The sequence below is a fragment of the Paramormyrops kingsleyae genome, chromosome 7 (assembly GCF_048594095.1).
Source record: "Paramormyrops kingsleyae isolate MSU_618 chromosome 7, PKINGS_0.4, whole genome shotgun sequence".
Taxonomy (NCBI): domain Eukaryota; kingdom Metazoa; phylum Chordata; class Actinopteri; order Osteoglossiformes; family Mormyridae; genus Paramormyrops; species Paramormyrops kingsleyae.
Genome location: NC_132803.1, coordinates 8407911 through 8414711, shown reverse-complemented (window position 1 = coordinate 8414711; position 6801 = coordinate 8407911). Strand labels below are relative to the sequence as shown.

Here is a 6801-nt window from a genome sequence, read left to right as displayed (position 1 = left end):
TAAAAGGGCAATTCCAAAAGTTCAACAAATAAATACTGTTATTTTACAGCTTTTCTTAATATTATGATCAAATACCTTGATTAAAAGGGCAGTTCTACAAGTTCAGAAGAGAAATCCTGTTATTTTATGCTTTTTCTTAATATTATTGTGATCAAATACCTTAATTAAAAGGGCAGTGCCAAAAGTTCAACAGTTAAATATTGCTATTTTACAGAAATCTCCTAAATTCTTGCAACAAATCACCTTCAATAAAATGACCACACCGGAAGTTCAGCAGAGAAATACATTTATTTTACAGGTTTTTTTACAAATATATTATCAAGCACCTTCAATAAAGCAAAAAAATATTTAAATATCAGATGACTGGCAGCAATGGATGCCAAACAAAAACCATAAAATTAAAGTAAAATATAGTCATTCGAATTAAGTGAAAAAACTTAAGTGAAGTGTTAAAGGAAAATGCCATGTATAAAATAATTTAAAAAAATAGCCAATTTGCAGTCAACCTCAGAGTTAGATAAGAGGGTGCATACCCTTCTCTTAGCTGTGTTTGCAATGCCCAGTCTGACACTGTTAATCTAGTTTAGCGTAATTCACTGGGAGTAGATGTCTAGCTATAGCCTACAACTCCTAAAAAGGATGGCATCCATTTCTAGTGAATTATGCTAGGCAAATGGTGTCAGACTGGGCATTGCAAAAAGAGAGAAGAGAAGCATATGCACCCTCTTATGTAACTCTGGGGTTCACTGCAAATGAGCAAATCAAAAAGCTGCTGTTTTCCTTTAAGCTTAAGACTAAAAAACACATTTTAGAAGACAAAACCGATAAAACCATAAAGAATTATAACAGTATAATTCTAAATACAATGCAAAGATTCAGTTTTGTAGAATTAGGCCTACAGTATAGTATAGACCTATAGTTTTTAAACTGGTGATCAAGTGTGGGAGTGGTTGGGAGGGTCCACTGCAAATGCGTCCCGCAACATTATTCAAAGTTTAAAAGTTTAAAGTTTGCTTCTTACCTCCCTGTCAGTTGGACCACCAAAATGCAATACAAATCCGGGACAATGTTGCAGAGGTGTAGCTTGCACAATTTTTTTTTTAATAATGTTGCAAGCCCTCCTGACCAAACATACAGTGAAATCGTGAAAGGTGACAGTACATTGTACCCCATAAAGAGTTATCCTCTTCTAAACTGGCAGAAGTCCACTGGATCCTTGGTGCATCAAGGAGGGGTGGGAGAGAGAAGACAAGAACATTAAAATTTAACATTCAAAAGAAAAGGTTAACTAGGATTCAAGGGTTAAAAAAAAAAAAAAAAAAAAAAAAAAACAGTAGAAAGTGTTTCTATTTTGAGGTGAAGAGATGGGTCTCACCCAGAGGTTGAGTATTCTGTGACTGAGACTTTTTATATTCAACTGGGTGGTTGAAACAAAATCTTGGTCTGGATTTGTACTCTCTGGACCTGAAATCTCCACCTCTGGTCTCACCTAATACATGTCAGGACATGATAAAAAATCATCTGGTGCTTACCTGGTTCTAAAATATAACCACAAGTGCACAAAAATGTAGATTCCACCATTCATTATTTATTAAAAAAAATAAACACAAAGCCAAAATGGATAAGACATGGAAGCACACCCTTGCTGCTTCCATATGATTTAAATGGTTAAGCAACCGGACAGGGCTCCAGAGTGTGATTATATGCACATCAATGAGGCCAGAATTTTTAAATCGCTAGCTGTGTACACAGTCTTAAAGGGAACTCTGACATGATGAAACCTATAGCATTGTTTTTAGAGGTCTTTGTGCATCATCTGTAGCCAAAAAAATAATAATAAAAAAGAAAAGAATTGGTTCAATACTGACCGAGTTGTTGTGACGGACGCCCCTTTGTACTGGTGGAATTTCCACAGTCCCACCTGAACAGCACATGGAGATGACCAGTCAGCGTAAATATATATGAAGATTAAGGACACAGGAGTCTGCATTAGGTCCACCATCTCAGTCCACTGCTTTATTCTGGTTGTATACAGTTGTGAACATGCAAAGGGGATATAGTCAGAGGCATCACGCCACCTTCAGAGCCCAAATATGCATCTCAGTATAAACATTCAACATGACATTAAAATAGTTAAGCAAATATACAGCAGTCAGCGCTTCAGTTCTCCATACTGAGCATACTTAAATTCTCCAGTGTGTTCAGTACAATCTTATACAATAAAAACAATAATATATATATATATATATATATATATAAATAAAACATCCTGTGATCGTATAAGTGAGATACGCACCTTAATACAATTGCGAACATGCAGGGGTAGAAGTCAGAGTCCCTATGTCTTCTCTGCTGTGTGAGGTAACAGAATCACGTGAATACTTTCGTGCATTTACAAAATGTGAACATTTTAGTACAGTTCGTGCATTTAACTATACACAACATATAGTGTTAGAGAAATTTGTACTGAATTCACGTTTTCAGTTTTCATTAAAAGGCACTGAAGTTCTTACCATGGAAATGCTGTTGGTCCAGGTTGTGCAGCGTACCTTACTCGCCGTCAAATGCTTAACAGGAGCGGCTGTTCAAAATGAATATCAGTGGCGCGATTTGAAAAGTGCGTCAAGGCTGCGGCCTGTGCACTGAGCTAGAAGCGGTTGGGCTGCTGTGCGCATGCGCGCAGACGGTTGGCTTAGATTTCGAAGCACTGACCCAGAGCTATGATAGCCTGATAGTGTTTTAAGCAATAATCAGTGCAAGTTCACACTTCATGTTAACTAATTAAAAGTTCAGTTCATCCAGAAAAAAAATAATAAAATGGTGAAGTATGAACGTGAGTTTAAGTGAGCGCTAACTAATTTTTTATGCCAATATTATGTACGGTAATACCTCTCTTTAGTGCATATAAAGAATAGCAACCTATACATTTTACATTGACACACCAACAATATGCAAAAGATATTAAAAGAAAAAAGTGATGATGTGGTCTCATTTTTTTAGATTGTGGGGGGGTGGACTAACACATGCATGGATGCTGAGTATATCAGTCCTCTATATTTACTAATTCATGCTTTTGGAAGACATGGAGCTGATGATCTACATAAACGTGAGGGGCTGCTGCCTCACCTGTGCAATTCCATTCTGGATAATCTTTTTAGTAATTTAGTGAGTAATTTAAAAAAACATTGGACTTAGAAGTTAAATGTCAAAGTAATGTGAAACTAATAGGATTTACCTCAAATTTACAAAGAAAAATGCTAAATGTCTAGTATGGTCATAAATCTTTAAATTATGAATTACTTTTTAAATTACAATTAAATGTTGTGATTTTACATAAATTTGTATGTAATTTGAGAAAATGGGAAACATACAGTATAAATTAAACAGTATTTTTCCTTTTAAAAATGTGAAATACGTGTAATTTTTCATTACTGGCGTTATGCGTAAAATAAAGGTTGGTTTATTAATTCAGGGATAATTTCTGTAATTTTACAGAGTTTTTAAAAAAGAGAAACTACTGTAAAAAACGACGGTTATTTTCTGTAAAATTACAATTTTTTTTTTTTACAATGTAGAATATTATGAAGAGTGATCAGATGAATTGCAATTAATTGCAGTGTCCCTCTTTGCCATGAAAATGAACTTAATCCCAAAAAACCAATTTCCACTACATTTCAGACCTGCCACAAAAGCACCTGGTGACATCATTTCAGTGAGAGAAAACATCAACCTTTTGGGTCCATGGCCAGGAAACTCCACAGACCTTAATCCCACTGAAAACTTGCGGTCAATCCTCAAGAGGCGGGTGGACAAACAAAAATAAACGGATTCTGATCAACTCTAACCATTGATTATGCAAGAATGGGCTGCCATCAGTCAGGATTTGTCTCAGAAGTTGATTGACAGCAAGCTAGAGCAAATTGCGGAGGCCTTGAAAAGAAGGGCCAAAACTGCTAATATTGACTCTTTGCATAATGTAAAAGAGTATCGTTTTAGAAAAGGGACGCCGATTCTCTCCCGGTGGTAACCTTTACAGGGTGTCCGATCAGAACACTGGGTTTATTTGCCTACCTCTGACAGGTTATTCTATAGTTGGATAGTAGCGCATTAACACACCACCCATAAAACAGTCCGGATACTCGTTGGGGGATTATGTAATTGTGGTTTACTGAAACAGAAATAAAAACATAGGAATCAACATATAACTACCGCTCACAGGTAACATAGGATCTATATTTGTTAAATGTTTATAAAACTAAGTGATATTAAGCATTTGTAGTACAAAACGCAAATAACCATACAAAACTCTTAAACCGAGCGGCATTAAATAATACAGCAAAACGCGAACTGCGATTAGCGCGATATGCTTATTTTAGATTACAAACGCATAAAACGATAAACATTTGCTCCGGTTACAAAGTACAATTGCGGTACGAATGAACTACATACTTACTCAACATGCACGCACAACTACACCATAAACCCAACAATACTTTGTAGAACTACAGCGTTGAACACGGCATCCAGCCTAAAGGAAAGAGAAGAAGAAGAGAAGAAAAAAACAACGTGGGGTCCTGCGTGATGCCTCCAATGGCCGAAATAATGCCTGCTCAAAACACACGGTACAATCGACAACCGCTCACTTAACAGCCTTTTCTACACATAAACTTAATGTAATTGTCAATAAAAGCCCTTGACACTTATGAAATGCTTGTAATTATACATCAGTATATCATAGAACCCTGACAAAAAGATCTACAAACACTGAAGCAGCAAACTTTGTGAAAACCAATACTTGTGTCATTCTCAAAGCTTTTGGCCACGACTGGAAACACTGAAATCCTGCCCCAATGAAATGTAATCACTGTCCAATCACAGCTATGTAGCAAACAGGGGATGTGGTCGTGGAAACTGGGTAGGGACAGCCACTCAAGATCTAATCGATGAGGCTACGGCTAATATGCACAGGCTACAGCCGCATCCACGACAGCCCTGCAGCTGTGCCCGGCTACCTCACAGAATTTCTATTACATAATTATTTAGGCACGAAATATCCTACTCTGGGGGAAATATCTTACTCTTGCCGTTTTAGATTATCTATGTCTGTACATATTTATTATACTATATCCATATAATGTGCAATAGGGCAATACATTAATGGGTTAATAACTGTAAGGAAAAATAAGATAGACATATCTAGTAAAGTGTGCTAAGAGCATTATACTATCTGGGAAAATGAACACATCTTTTGGTATCGATGTTCTCCTATAAATCCATACAGACGCTCCTCTACTTACGAACGAGATACGTTCCGAACGGCCGTTCGTAACTTGAAATGTTCGTAAGTCATTATTTAACATCATTTTAAGGCATGGGGTCAGCAACTCCAGTCCTGGAGGGCTACTATCCAGTAGGTTTTCTATCCTACCTGGCTTCTGATGAGCCACACTAGTTCTCAGGTAAATACCAGGAGCAGGTGTGGCTCATCAGAAACCAGGTAGGATAGAAAACTTACTGGATAGTAGCCTTCCAGGACCGGAGTTGGTGACCCCTGTTTTAAGGGTACTCAAAATTACATGCATAAGTATAAGTGTCATGCCCTACTCGTGCCGATCCTCCTGTGTGCCATGCCCCCCCGCTACCTCGCGTGGAATCTCCGTGTCATCAGCTGTTTCTAGTTGTGTTAATTAAGCACAGAAGCCGGTGAAATCAGGTGAACGCACTCAGGAACATGAAAACGACGTCAACACGTTAATGACCGGACTGGGGAAACATACTCTAACTCGGACCTAAATACACAGCAACAATCAACATGACTTGAAACATCTGGGAACACGGGGATTCCATACGAGGTAAATGAGGGGGCTCGGACGACCGGTTCACGATAGTATGATATAAAGTCAATACATGTTTTCTTATTCTAAAACACATTACTAATGATGCATTTATAAAACAAAAATGGATAATGGATGCACAGATCATTTCGCAATAAAAACGAAGTAAACTTTGATCTCGAGAGCACGTCTTATCGGTACGCAAGTACTAAGAACTAGGATGCTGGCAGTACGCGCTACGCTGCTGCGCGGCAGGAGTATAGCGGCCAGAATTCATCCTAGGCGGAATTGACACACAGCACAAACTTTGATGTTGCGGACAGGGAGCCTAACGAACGCAATTTGGACTTGCAGTCCTCTTTGCATGTCTGAAAGTTCGTAAGTTGAGGAGCAGATCTGTATATTGTACATTAAGCACAGAGACATGAATGTTTAGAAAAACGATGATCTGTGTAAAACAGCCGTAGGGCGGCGACAAATGTGAATAGTGAATCGTGATTTAAAAATCGTGTGCTAATGATTTAAATGTTAATGATTTAAGTCACTGCAATGCCGCGCTTTATACGCACGAATATAACGTATAATGTGCGTTTACCATAGAATTACGCGGCAGCGGTAGCTTGTCCCGTTTCTCTAATTGTTACTTAAGTCGCTTGGATAATATCTCCAAACGTCCTACGTCGTGAAACCGAGTCCGTGTCCATTTCTACTTAGACCGCTTCCGTGTTTGATGCGATAATGTCCTACTGTGTGTAAATAAAAGTGAATGTTTTTTTAAAGTCTCCAGGACACACGGATAAGATTCGGGATAATATAACGACATTTTGTATTATAAATGTAGCCTGTAGGAGCTGTTGCTGCTATTACCCATGGTATTAGTTCATTTCCTGGATTTGTTTCTTCATGCAGTATGCTAGATTGGTGGGTCGTTAGGACCCAGTGGGAATGCAGCAGGGTCAGCGTGGTT

General features: G+C 38.1%; 1 long non-coding RNA gene across 3 annotated transcripts; it reads right to left on the bottom strand.

Annotated features, from left to right (window-relative positions):
- Nucleotides 1–269: 269 nt before the first annotated feature.
- LOC140592078 (uncharacterized) lies at nt 270–4534 on the bottom strand. 3 transcript variants are annotated; one of them, XR_011992334.1, is made up of 6 exons: nt 4454–4534; nt 2514–4168; nt 2297–2352; nt 1869–1921; nt 1376–1489; nt 270–1215 (listed from the first exon to the last, which is right to left on the bottom strand). It is a non-coding gene; the product is annotated as an uncharacterized lncRNA (long non-coding RNA). The 3 variants fall into 3 exon arrangements; XR_011992333.1 differs by having other exon boundaries at nt 1869–2021; nt 2297–4168; XR_011992332.1 differs by having other exon boundaries at nt 2297–4168.
- Nucleotides 4535–6801: the final 2267 nt, after the last annotated feature.